Genomic DNA, 13,948 nt, shown 5'->3' with positions numbered 1-13,948 from the left:
GAAACTGATATTGATGCTAAGGCTGTGGTTATTTGTGAGGACAGACCAGCATTTCACAATCTCCAGCAGACAGAACAACTGTTGAATGGAATGTCAAGAGTTGGAAGGGAGAAAAGAGTTGGGGGTAATTCTAAGGACAAATTAGTTTGGAAAACCACTCAGTAATACAGAGTCAAACTAATTATTTTACTGTGGGACTTCTCAGAGCCCTACTGTGCTAATATGAAGGAGATAAAGCATACAGCATTTTCCAAATGTTTGACACTTTTAATTTCATTTAGTTTCCTATTCGGCGACTGGTCCCTGGGACACATTCAGGAAATGCTGACACTGACAAATCAAGCAGTTAAGTCCGATGTTCAGGTGTGAACAGGAACTGTGGCAGAAGACTCTGGACGCCACCGAAATGATGAACACATGCCCAGCAGCCAGCCCAACTACATCAAGTCCCTTAGCCTCACTCCATCGGCTTCTTCAGCTCTGAGAGAAAGATGATGCTTATTAGTAAAGTGCCTTGGGATGATTGGGCAGGAAACACTAAATAAGAGCCAATTATTGCCCTTATTACAGAGTAGATGATCTAATAAACCATTCCTATTACTTACAAAGTTCAGAGCCCTAGTTCTTTTCTTCCCCCCCTTTTAACTGCACTTCAATTTGAACTAAGAGATCGACATTAAAAAGCAGAAACAAAATACTCACAGGAAATACATCCAGAAACTGTAACATAAGCTTTCTGATTGGACCCTTCTCTGCTGACACATATTCAACCGCTGCCAATTGCCTACAGATAAAATCCAAATTTCTTAGCCTGGTGTACAACCTCCCAAGGTTGCCTCCAACTGACTTTTTATAACAACGGCTCCACCTTTCAGGAGCCATAGAGTTTATGATTAAGGCCATGGGCTTTGGAGGGGGACAGATCTGGTTAAAAGTGCAGGATCCATTCCACCAGACCTTGAGTAAGTTATTTCACTTCTTTAAGCCCTGATTCTCAAAGTGCAGTCCGTAGACTGGCAGCATCAGCATCATTTGGAGCTTATTCAGCAGAATCACAGGTCCCATCGCAGACCTACTGAGTCAGAATCTGCATTCTTAAGAGGATCTTCACGTGATCCCTACCCACATTAAGAGTTTGAGAAGCACTACCCTGATTCTCATCAGTTCATCTGAAAATCGGGGGTAGTCATAGTAAAGTTGGAAGTGGTAGCCATTTTCCTCCCCTTTGAATCCATTTCCAAATCCTAAGGATTGTATCATCTAAATATCATTCAGGTAGCCACCTCTCTCTCCCGTCATTACCTTAGTTCAAGTCATTCTCATTCCTGTCCAAATTGACAGCAATGGCCACCCAAGTCATCACAATGCATCCACTCTTGCTTTTCTCTTATCTGTTTCCATAATGCAAACAGAGCGATCTTCTAGGAAATGCAGATGAGATCAGAGCTTCCATTTGGTTTCAAAATAAAGGCCATAAGCCTTTGCCAGACCTACAACCTCTACTGAGGTGGCCCTGTCCACCTCTGCGTCACACATTGCCTCCTGTTCCTCCTGGCTTCATCTGCTCCAGAAGCACTGTTTTTTTTTTCGTTGTTGTTGTTTTTCAAACTGAAACTAGCCATCCTCCTTCCCAACACAGTGTATTTGCAAAAGCCACCCTCCTTGCCTGCCTCTTTGACTGGTTACCTTATCCTCAGTCTTTAAATGTCATCTCAAATGTCATCAACCCTGAAAGTATTCCCTGACCCTCCTCCCCAACAACTGACACACTGGTTGGCCCACTGCCTGCATCCCATAGGTATTTGTTGAATAAATAAATGAATTGATGAATGGTCAATTGTATGGCTATTGTGATAATCAAATGGATTGACACCTGTAAAACTTTTAGCACAGTGCCTGGTAGAGAACAAGAGCACAGTGCTGGACCAGTTATTGAGTATTTTGAATATTTACCCTGTTAAAAACTAGACACCACGCCGTGCTCCAGGTGCCTAATGATCAGAATCACCTGGGAAACTTTTAAACCTCTCAAAGGCCAGGCTCTGCCCCCGACTGATCAAATCAGAATCTCTAGGGGTGGGACCCAGGCACCTGAGGGTTTGTAAACCTCCAGAGGGGATTCCAGTGTGGAGCCACAATGGAGAATAAGTGCTTTACCCTTTTTCTTTCTGTGGCCTCCCAGCCTTGCAGAGGAATGCATGCTGAGTGACAGGAAGAGTCCTCATTAGTTATGGCATGAGTCCATGGCCTCACTTCTCCCGTGGAAGGGAACAACAATAAGAATCCATGTAATGAAAGTCCAGCAATTCATTTCCCTTGGGCCCCGTGACAGCAGCCAGATGGTGAAAACTCTCCATGCATCACAGAAGCCAAACTGAAACCTTTCTTGGGAAATCCAAGTTGCCTGAACTACTGCTGGGAGGAGGTGCAATAACCAGTGAAGATGATTCTGGTCCTGAGGGTTCAGTCTTGATTTAACAAAACTCACCAGGATTCCATTAAAAACCTGCCGTAATTGTTTTGTTGAAGCAGTGGCTTTATGGGAGCAATTAATTTCAACTGCTAAAAAGGTTAGACTTCCCGAGTGTTTATCCAGGCTACGAGAAATAGGTCGGCTGGGATCCACTTGAACTTATCTTCTGTCTCCTTCACAACTGAAACATTTGGAGCATCAAGAGACCAAACTGTACTTTCATAGGGCCCCTCTCCCTAATGACCAACCTTCTGTGTATATAAATATAGATTTAACTTCAGATATATTATACTATCTCGCCTACTTGTTTTGAACTTTTCAAAATGTGATGTAAGCAATGAAGACTACCTCAAGAAGCTTTATATCTCTTTTAAGGCCTTAAAACACACACACACACACACACACACACACACACACACACACACACTTACCCTGAACCAAAATGCCTCACTCTGCCATACAAAGCAGAATGCAGGTCTCAAACAATCTGAGCACCATTTAAAATGAAAACCTACCAAGTCAGAGCTGATACGAAGCCAACACAAAGGCTAAAGAATTATTATAAAAGGCACAGGATTGCTCTCTGGAAATAATGTCTCAGTGGGCTAAATTCCTCCTCCTCCTCTTTCTCCTTGCTGGTAAATTGCTTTAAAAATTTTTTTTAAAAAACCATGATTCATGAATACAAATTTTTCTTGGCTTTTTAAATCATACACTGGCATATTCCTTCTCAAACTTCAGCCAAATGAGAATACACAGATAATGACAATTTTACAATAAGTGGTGCCAGGATGCAGGCTTTTCAAGATCCTCGTATAAAAGGCACTATTAAAAAGAGTATTATTATTGTTATTATTTCCAGCACCCAGAAAAACCACAATCAATGATTAGCCATAACAATTAAGCTAGCAATAATACATCTGGAGTAAGCTCCATGGTAATATGTACTTCATGCTTAATAGTTCAAATTAATTCAATCTGATGGCGTTAGACATACGAGTTAGGAGTTGGAGAGCACGAAAATTCACGTTAGCTTTCCACTTGGAAAGATATTATGAAAAGAGAAGGAGGGAAATGAGGCTATAAACAGCAGTGGTAAATAGGAAGGGCTCACAGATGACACGGTCAGGAATAATTCTCAGCTATTAGGAATTCAACAATGGAAACATGAAAGCTGGTGTCTCCGTCCTCAAACATTCCTTCAGAGTCAGTGACTGGGCAACCCATCGGAAGTAACAGATCTAAAACTCTAAAATCAAGGCTGTTGTATTCAGAGAAGGAGTTGCTTTCTTCCCCCTGACCATGGCGTCTTTTACCAGTAGATACAGAACAGAGAAAGAACTTACGATTTTCAGGTCATAACTTCAAGAAATGAGAAAGGGGAGTGTGGGCTGGGGTGGGCATAAAAGGTGGGGAGTTATTGCCTGAGTACCTTACTTGTCTCACTCCACTCTGTAGATTTACAGGTAACTATCTCAGGCTCTCCTGTCCCCTATAAATATTCTCTAAGGCAGAGTTTCTCAACGTTGGCACTGTTGACATTTTGGTCCAGGTGATTCTTTGGTGAAGGGCTGTCCTCTGTGCATTGTGGGATGTTTAACAACATCCTTAGCCTCTACCCCATAGATGCTAGTGGCTCTCCCTCCCTAGTTGTGACAACTAGAAATATCTCTAGACATGGCCAAATGTCCCCTGGGGGACAAAAACCACGCTGGTTGAGAACTGTTATCTAAAGCTTTAATTCTGAGCAAGCAAGAAGAATGAGTTAAGAATACAGACCAGCCTCTACACTGCTTTTCCTCATTAGAGATGAGCATGCATTGAGTTGCCAGCTGCGTGCAAGGCAACACTCTTTGCAGGGCACACTTGCTCCCCTTCCTATTACTTTGTGCACATGTAGTCTTGTTATAGATCACATGGAAATTTAGAACCTGGCATTCTTCTATTCATTGTGCAGGAAAGAGTTAACATGACAGATTTCAGACAGCCTATCCTTAGAAAGGCCTGCTTGCGAGGTTGGCCCTTGGCTGGCATCTAGGAACCTGGGCTGGTAAACAGTTCCCGACACTGATATAAAATATTTCCTAAATGATAGAATTGTCCATACATATAATGGGGTTTATGCCAAACACCTGCCTCCCTTCTGAGAGACTGGCATTTGGGGGTGTGCTAGGCAAGCTAGCCCCCACCAGAAACTCTATGCAGAGTCTCTAATGGGCTTCCTTGGTAGACAGTACTTGATGTCACAGGTCATTGCAGGAGGAAGTAAGCACATCCTGCGTGACTCTATGGGAAGAGGACTCCACTGGAAGAGGACTGTGGTGCCTGATTTCCTCCATACTTCACACCATGCACCTTTTCCCTGTGCTGATTTTACTTCATATCCTTTCACTGTGGCAAGCCACAGTCACGGGTGTAACAACTTCTGAGTCCCATGAGTCTTTCCAGAGAATTAGGGAACCTGGAGGTAGTACTGGGGACCACCAACACAGTCATTCATTCAACAAATATTTTTTTGTGTGCCTCTAATTCTAGACACAGAGTTTATAACAGGCAATTAAACTAAGTCTTAGTCCTCACAGAACTTAGGTGGCAGTGACCAGGAAAGCGTATACTTTAAAACAAATCCTGTAGCATCTCTTTTTTGTTTGTTTTTATAACAGCTTTTTCTCAAATATAATTGACACACTATACAATGAACCCCTCTAAAGTATACAATTCAATGGTCTTAAGTATATTCACAAAGTTGTGCAACCATCACCACTATCAATTTTAACCATTTACACACGTATGTTAGCAGTCACCACCGATTTCCTCCCAACCCTCCAGTCCTAGGCAACCATTAAGCTTTTTTCTGTCTCTATGGATATACCGATTCTGGATATTTCATATAAACAGAATCAGACAATATGTGGTCTCTTGTGACTGGCTTCTTTAATTTAGTGTAATGTTTTCAAGGTTCATCTATGGTGTAGCATGTCATCAGTACTTCGTTTCTTCTTATTGCTGAATAATATCCATTGTATGGACATATCACATTTTATTTATCTACTCATCACTAGATGGATATTTGGGTTGTTTCCACTTTTTGGCTGTTACAAATAATGCTGCTGTCAACATACATGTACAAGTTTTCATGTGCACCTATGCTGTCCTTACCCATGGATAGATATCTAAGAGAGGAATTGCTGGGTTATACTTATGTTAAACTTTTTAACAAATTCCCAACTGGTTTCCAAAGCAGCTGCCATTTTATTTCTCATCAGTAGTGTATGAGAGTTCCAATTTCTGGAATCCTCACTAACCCTTGTTATTATCTGTCTTTCGGATTATAACCATCCTAGTGTATGTGAGGTGGTATCTTGTGGTTTTGAGTTGCATTTCCCTGATGGCTAATAAATAATGCTGAGAATCTTTTCATGGGCTTATTGTCAATTTGTATATCTTCTTTGGATAAATGTACATTCAGATTCTTTGCCACTTTTTAATTGGGCTATTTGTCTTCTCGGCATTGAGATGTAAGAGTGATACAAGTCCCTTATCAGGTGTATGATTTGGAAAAAGTGTCTTCCATTCTGTGAGCTGTCTTTTTACCATCTTGATAATGCCATTTGAATCATAAAATTTTTAAATCTGTGATGTCTAGTTTATCTATTTTTTCTTATGTTGCTGTACTTTTAGCATTATATGTAAGAAACTATTGCCTAACCCAAGGTCATGAAGATGTATGCCCATGTTTTTGTCTAAGAGTTTTATAGTTTTAGCTCTTCCATTTAGGTCTTTGATCCATTTTGAATTATTTTTTTGTATATGGTGTGAGGCAGGGCTCCAACTTCATTCTTTTGTATGTGAATATCCAGTCGTCCTGTGCCATCTTTTGATCACCTCCGGAGATAGTTTCCTGCCCACCAAAATAATTTTTGACTACACTAGGTATTAAACAGATACCAGTACATAGAATCTAGGAATATGACCAATAGCCTGAGAGCCTTTTTTAAGCTTTTGCATTTGATTTTTTTTTCTACTTTAGGAATATGCTTAATAGTCTGCTCTTTCAGAAAGCAGCACTATTATACTTAGCCGACTAGTACTACTATTATTAACTGATATACTATTAGTAATAATAGTAATTAGCAGCTATTTAGTACTTAGCATGTGCCAGACGCTATGCTTACATTTAACATGTGTTAACTTATAAGCATTCCAAATGCTTTAACTTATACAATGTTCCCATCAACACCACGAGAATGGTAGGATACCTTCTCCTGAGGGTGAGGCTCACTAATGTAATTTTCCTTGGGTCACAGAGGTATCAAGAAAAAGGATAGTAAATTGAGTGAAGGAGCAGCACTGGAAAATGGGGGCTAAGGAGTGCCTGATAACAATTTCTAATAGTAGGTAAGCATATATGCAGGATATCCAAAAATAAACAAGCCAAAATCTAGCATTCATCACTGACATTTCCAGTTCTGGTCAGGGAACTGACAAAGAAGGGTTGGTCTCCCTTTCTAATCCAACAAAGGGCTAGAAATCACATCACTCAAGATTGATCTGATGGCTGAAAAGGTTTTGTCAACACTCCAATAATTGCATTAGTGACTAGGTGATTGATGAAGTGAGTCAATTAGAACCGGATTAGAAATCTAGATATGAAGTCAATTACTTCCAATCTGAGAATTAGGAATTCATTTACCAATAATATAATAGAGAGCATCAATTTTCAAAAATTGAAACCCTATCCCTGTTTGTCTACAGGGAAAAATGCAAGTAAAAATAGCTTTGAAAAGACTGAATCTGTAGAGCAACTTGACCTTGGGAACATGTTCCCATATGTCTGAAAGTTTTGCTTTCACTAACCACTTTGTTTCCAGACCTGGATATCTGGAAGGGAGATTCTGGTCAGTTTCCAATGGAGAAAATGTGGACAAATAAGCGAGTCGACTTTCCCGAGTTCAAATTGTTTTAGAGCAGAAAATCCAGCTTTCCTCACTTCAAGTCTAATTCTCTTTCCCATATCAGCTGAGTCCTTAATAATAAATACAGTGATAATAGCTGGCATTTACTGAGTCTTACATTATAGAACACTCTTTCTAAGAACCTGAATGATGGTAACTAATTTATTTAATCCAAAACGTGTAAGATAAAAATTGTGCTCTACACTGGAATTTGACACAATATTGTAAAATGATTATAAATCAATAAAAAATGTTTAAAAATATGTAAGATAGGTACTGCTATTATTCTCATTTTGTATAGAAGTAAAAGGAGATCCTAGAAGGTTAACTGACCTTCATAGGAAGTAGGGTAAGGCTTTGAACCCCCTAGACTGTCTTTATTCTCTTAAGCATCTCGATATTGTTTCTGAACAGAAGCAACTAGACATACAAGGGTTAAGCCTAGCTAGACCAGCTCCAAGTTGAGTCTGTTTTACACTAAGCAAACCATCTTCAATATACTTATAATAACTTTATATACAAAATAACATTTTGAAGTTTATTTCCTCCCAATACAGAAACATCACCGCAACTCCCCTGGGATTTTCAGCACTGTCTGTTGCGGAACTGGTCTGGGCTTAGCCAAGTATTGCTTTATCATTCTTAAATAAAAACCATTATAGGGGATGCAGAAAACAATTTCCCTTTCAGTTTCCCCACTTCTACCCATATTGAGAAAGACGGATCCTTAAAGTGCTGAAGGAAAGCTCACCATATAATAAAAACTCAGCATCAGAAGTGTTGCAAGTCCCTCTGCTCTCTCCCCATATTTAGGAAACTACAATTTAATATAGGGCTCAGCCCTCCAGAGAATCCAGTGTATCGAACTGCTAATACATTTTTATATATTTTAACTGAGATAAACACGAAAGCGATAGAGAAGCTAGGGCAGCTATGTCAAAGACATAATTACGATAAGACTAATCCAGCCAACAGCAAAAGAGGCAGATAGTGACTCTACTGTGATGCTGTTGTATAGTTCGTATGGTCAGAAAACTGTATCAATATAAAACGTGAATGAGGCAGGAGCCCAATTATAGGAAAGCAAAGATAACTTAGTATGTGACTCCAGGAACTAAAGCTCATCCAGGAGATCAAGGAGTGTTTATCCTATTATTAAAATACCCAAATTTATTTTATAAATTGAACCTGGATCAAATTATTTGATTAATGAAACAGTAATAAAAAGGAGCACACTGTGTCTATAACCAAATAGACAGGGAAACCTCAATTTTGTTTTCCATAACAGAGCTTAAACCTTGTGGCAAACCTTTACAATTCTGTAGATAACTTAAAAATTCTCCTACCAGCTCAAAATTCATGGCTGTGCTATCGACCGTGTCATATTTCTCAGTCTTGACCACAGAAATATCTTGAGATACATACACACTGCCGAAATACGCTATTTCTCAAACTTTGCTGTATCTTCTACTCTAATAACCCTGCCAAAAAAGGAAGATTCCTCCGATCACTTCATTTTTGGCAAGTCCACATTAACTCCTTTCTTCAAATGCTCATTAACATCTCTGTTAACAATACTTCTGACCCTCAATACCCATCCCTTAGACAGGTCAAAACTAAATTCTTCAGTTTTCCAATTAAGCCTATCCCTCAAGTCTTTGCAGATAAAATATCATAAAAACAATGGTATCTATCCCAGCTAGGTGGGAATTCTCTACCATTCTCTATACCCTTCTCACTAAATGCTACCTGCTACTTTTTGCTAATCCCAGGAGGAATAGAAACCCAAATGCCTACTGCTCTGGAATGTCATGTAAATGTATGAATAAAGCAATCTAGTTATAAGAAAAATAGACACCATTACACTTGATTGCATATTAAACACTGTCTCCCTGCTCCTTATTTTTCGTAACAGAGACTTCTCAAAATTTATTTTTAACTTGACAAAATTTGCTGGAGATGTAGTTATAAAGAGTCTCAATAGTGCAAGTAGATACTAGATGGCAAATGACTTTGACCTCAGTGTCAGTAGACTTCAGGGAAAGGTGAAGACTGTGGCAAACTGTCTAGAGTGGTGATTGCTGCACGCCTCCAGTCATTTGTTGCCAACTAGGAATTTAGGCTCAACATTGTGAGATCTTCCAGCTTTTACAGGAAAATAAGAAAACCCGCACTTTCTGTAAAATCTCCAGATTTTCTACTATTTTCTAATTTTGCATAATATCTTTCATTTTCCCACTGTATTATATTTCTATATTCTAGTGCAGTAGACATCTGGTTTTTTGTTTGTGTTTTGCCAGTGAGCTGATACAGTGAGACGTCTGAGTTATACCATGTTTCAGCCAGTAGCTTTTGGTCTTTTTTACAACTACCCCCTACTCCAACCACTCGTCATCTCCACCGATCTCTGCCATCACTTCGTTTAAGACTTTACTCAAGAAAATACTTCCTTCACACAATCTTCCCTGGATCACTCTACTCTTCATTCCTCATTATCAAACTGTTTTATCCCTTCAGCCTTCATACATACACTTTGTGCTCCATTTGTAAGCCCTCCAGCTCCTCCTCTAATTACATCTAGACTACAACTCTAAAGCTAAAACCCCTGACTCCTACCATCTTCACACCCTCTAAGGACTTAGCAGAGTGTTACACACCCCCAAAAGCACTGGATGCGTACTTTGGGTGAATAAACAGTCAATTTGCCTAAATTTGCTGGGCCAGCACTTTTTATTCTTATACTTGGTGCATGTTTGGATCAAAATAGTAAGTCTAAGTCAACTCTCCATAGTTCAGGCAATCTTGAGGATTCAATTACTCAGCTGTACAGGCAAGGCAAAACAGTTTATCTGGGCAATGAAAGAAGAAGACATCTGTTGATCTGAATCATCAAGGCAACCGTCCCAATCCTGCAAATGTTCAGTGTTGGAACTTAGTTTCAAGATGTAAGCATGGAGGGAAACCATATGATACAAGTGCCGTTTCCTTCACGTCCTGGGCGTTGTGACAGACATCATTAATTGATCACAGCATTCTTTTCTGCTGAGTCTGAATGCAACTTTAGAAACCTTTTTAACAGCACTCTAGATGCATCTTGTCTGAAAAACAGAGTTGGTATGTGAGTGAAAAGTACTGTCAAATGGATAAGATAAATTTTATCTAATATACACTCAATTTTACGGGTCATGAAAGAGAAAACATAATAAATAACTTCTGCTACCTCTCAACTTCTCTATATTTTAGAAGTTGGATAACTTAAAATGGGGAAAGTAAGAGTTGTCTAAAGTTGAAGGGTTTAGGAAAAGGTGAAAAAGAAAAAATACTTCTACTTTAATGGCTATGCCATATTTACCTTACCTATTAGATTTTAATCCTGAATAAGATTTACTATGTGATGAAGCTGCTTTTGTTATGCCTTATAAAACATACTGAAATATATAAAGGGTAAATGACTTCACAGGAATTACTAGTTTAAGTAAATAAATAAATAGCTATTTTTTTATATTTATGTTCAAGGGGCTATTTCATTTCTCAAATGTCGAACCAAAGCCATTTAGAACAACTCAGACACAAAAAGACCAGCATCAAAAATTACGACGAAAAGCCAATTACCTTTAACTGCAAGCAACCTTATTAGCATTTATTAAAACAAATGATCCCTCAATACTGGAGAAAATAAATGTGGATTGATTGGTTAATCCTTCACTTGTAAGAGACCAAAAGTTACTTTTCAGAGACTCTGCCTTTTAAGCCAAACCCATAGACAGACAATAAGAAACCAGTAAATGATAAATTAAGGTGCATGCGAAAGGCTGAGGAGCACAGTAGACATCTATGAGTTTTGCTCACCCAGCATGCATTCCTCATTATGCCGGAGTCAGCACCCTGACTCTCCTCTGGGGAACCACCTCTTTTCCAACTCTCGGGCCAGACTGTGTGGATGGAGTTAACTTCACATCCCACCACCAAGAGTGGGCAAGGGACCAACCAGTGTATTTCATTTGATGAATGATACAGGGAGACATTCATGAACTCAAGTCATTCCAATGCCATGCAATCCTGAAATTTGGACTGGAACTGCTGGGAAAGAGGAGTTAAAGAAGAAAATCCTTCTGGCATGCTGAGCTGGTAAGATACAAACTTTGAACTTCTGGTAGCCATCTGACCACCACAAAAAGAGACCTTGCCTGTGCATGACACTAACATGATAGAAGCGACCAACCTAAAAGATGAGAGAAACAGATTTCTGAAGCTGTCTTTGAGCAACATAATCCAGCCATTCCTGAAGGCAAAACAGCTCTTCACTTTTCAGATAGGTAAGCCAAAATCCCTGAGCCACAGGTAGAGCTGAGTTTCTCTCACTTGCAAATGAAAGAGTCTTAACTAAATGCAAATAGCTTATAGTTTATTTCATTATTGGGTGCTGAACCTCTAAGCTTTTGCATCACTGAATTAGAACACTTAAATTCTGTACTGATGGGTTATTACCTTGTGCAGTGACCCTGGTAAATTCTTATTTCCTCTCAGCACCTTTGTTTCTCATTTAAAAGTTTGGGGTAAAAAAAAGTGGTAGTCCATGGAGAAGATATACAAATGACCAGTAAGCACATGAAAAGATGTTCAACATCATTAGTCAACAGGGAAATGCTAATCAAATCTACAACGAGACATCACTTCACATCCATTAGGATGGTGATAATTAAAAAGAAAGATAATAAAAAGTGTTACTAGGACGTGGAGAAATCTGAAACTTCATATAGTGTTGATGGGAAGGAAAATGCTGCTTTGGAAAACAGTCTGGCAATGCCCCAAAGGTTAAACATAGGGTCACCATAGGACCTAGCAATTCAACTTCAGAAGGGGAAAATATATGTGAGTGTACACAAAAATCTGTATACAAAGGTTTATAGCAGCATTATTCACAATAGACAAAAAGTGGAAATGACCTAAATGTCCATCTACTTACGAAAAAGTAAACAAAACATAGTATATTCATAAATGGGACATTACTCAGTACGAAAAAGAAATGAAGTACCGTTACAAGCGACAACATGAGTGAACCTTGAAAACATTATGCTACGTCAAAGAAGCCAACCACAAAAGACCACATATTGTCGGGCAGATGTATATGAATGTCCAGAAGAGGCAAATCCACAGGGACAGAGGCCCGGGAAAGGCTGAGGAGGCTGCAGAGGAGAGAGCAGACCCTTGATCCCCGGCGCCTCCTCACGTTGCTCTTTTTCTTCCTTGGATCACGAGTGTCCCACAGGTGTGTCATGTGCTGTAACGCACGTGTTCACACACACGTCTGTCAATAGAGTTTATACCCTCCTGCCCCCTCCAAGAAAAGAAAAAGAGAGAGAGATGCAGTAGCACTGACAGCTCCCTGCTGGGTCTGAGCTTCACCAGCCCCGTGACCAGACCATTAAGGACAGCCAGCTCCTGTTCCTCTGTAACTGTGTGCCACTGAAAGGCTACAATCAAAAATGTCGACATGCTGAAGGAGGAAACAGGTGGAGTGTGCTGCTCAGGTGTTGGAGAAACATAACACAGAAAAGGACACTGTAGCCCATACTAAAGCGAGAGTTTGACAAGAAATAAACCCCACCTAGCACAGTACCCTGGGGAAGAACTTTGGTCGTTACATAACACATAAAATCAAACACTTCATCTATTTCTACCTGAACCAAAAGACCATTTTTTTTTCAAATTTGTTAGAAGAATGGACAATGCCACACACTCAGTGATCCATCCAAACACAAAGATTGCAGCCCAAATTCCAAATATCAGCGACTGAAATCGTTAGCCTTGCCTAAGAGGACGCTTCCATCTTTGAACCTTCGCTGTGTTGTTCTACAGTATTCTCTGTACTAATTTGTTGTGGCTACAAAACAGTTAGCACAACAGCTTACATTTGGATTTGCTTTCCATTCCATACCTCTCTGCCTCATGTTTTCTCTCCTCAAAATTCACTCCTTTAAAAAATAATACTAAATCTGTTGGAGAAGTGAAAAAAAAGGGGGGGGGAGCAAGAAACCATGAGTTTCTAGGAGCTAGAAGGAGTTGGGGATGGGTGGTGACTGCTAATGGGAACATAAGTTCTTCGTCAGGGGGATGAAAATGTTATGGAATACAAAGTGGTGATGGTTGCACAATTTGGTACACAATACACGTAGTGAATTCATATTATGGTTAATATTATGGTATAGGAATTATATCTCAATAAAAAAATTTTAATGGAAAAAAACAGTAGCCTATTCTGATTCTCACCATGGCCAGTATAAGAAATCCATGATGATAATTATAAAAATGACCATTCTTGGGAAAGAAACTAAAAATCCATACAGATGTAAAGACCTATTGTTTTTAAAGCTTCTGCAAATGTTAAGAGAATAGGAAAACAAAATTACCAAATATTTTCTCGGGTCACTTGGCTTCGTTTGTATCAAGAAATGGCCAACAGATATCTAGCAGGCACACATAAAAGGTATTTGGAGACCTCTTGAGATTAACAGCTTGC

The 13,948-nt window shown here is 39.4% G+C and overlaps 1 protein-coding gene across 6 annotated transcripts in view; it reads right to left on the bottom strand.

Annotated features, from left to right (window-relative positions):
• FHIT (fragile histidine triad diadenosine triphosphatase) overlaps nt 1–13,948 on the bottom strand; it is a 1,253,716-nt gene that overhangs the window by 818,493 nt on the left and 421,275 nt on the right. The window lies entirely within an intron of this gene.

This window comes from Camelus bactrianus, chromosome 17 (genome assembly GCF_048773025.1).
Source record: "Camelus bactrianus isolate YW-2024 breed Bactrian camel chromosome 17, ASM4877302v1, whole genome shotgun sequence".
NCBI classification, from domain to species: domain Eukaryota; kingdom Metazoa; phylum Chordata; class Mammalia; order Artiodactyla; family Camelidae; genus Camelus; species Camelus bactrianus.
The sequence above is the reverse complement of the archived record's forward strand: the minus strand, read 5'-3'. Positions and strand labels throughout refer to the sequence as shown.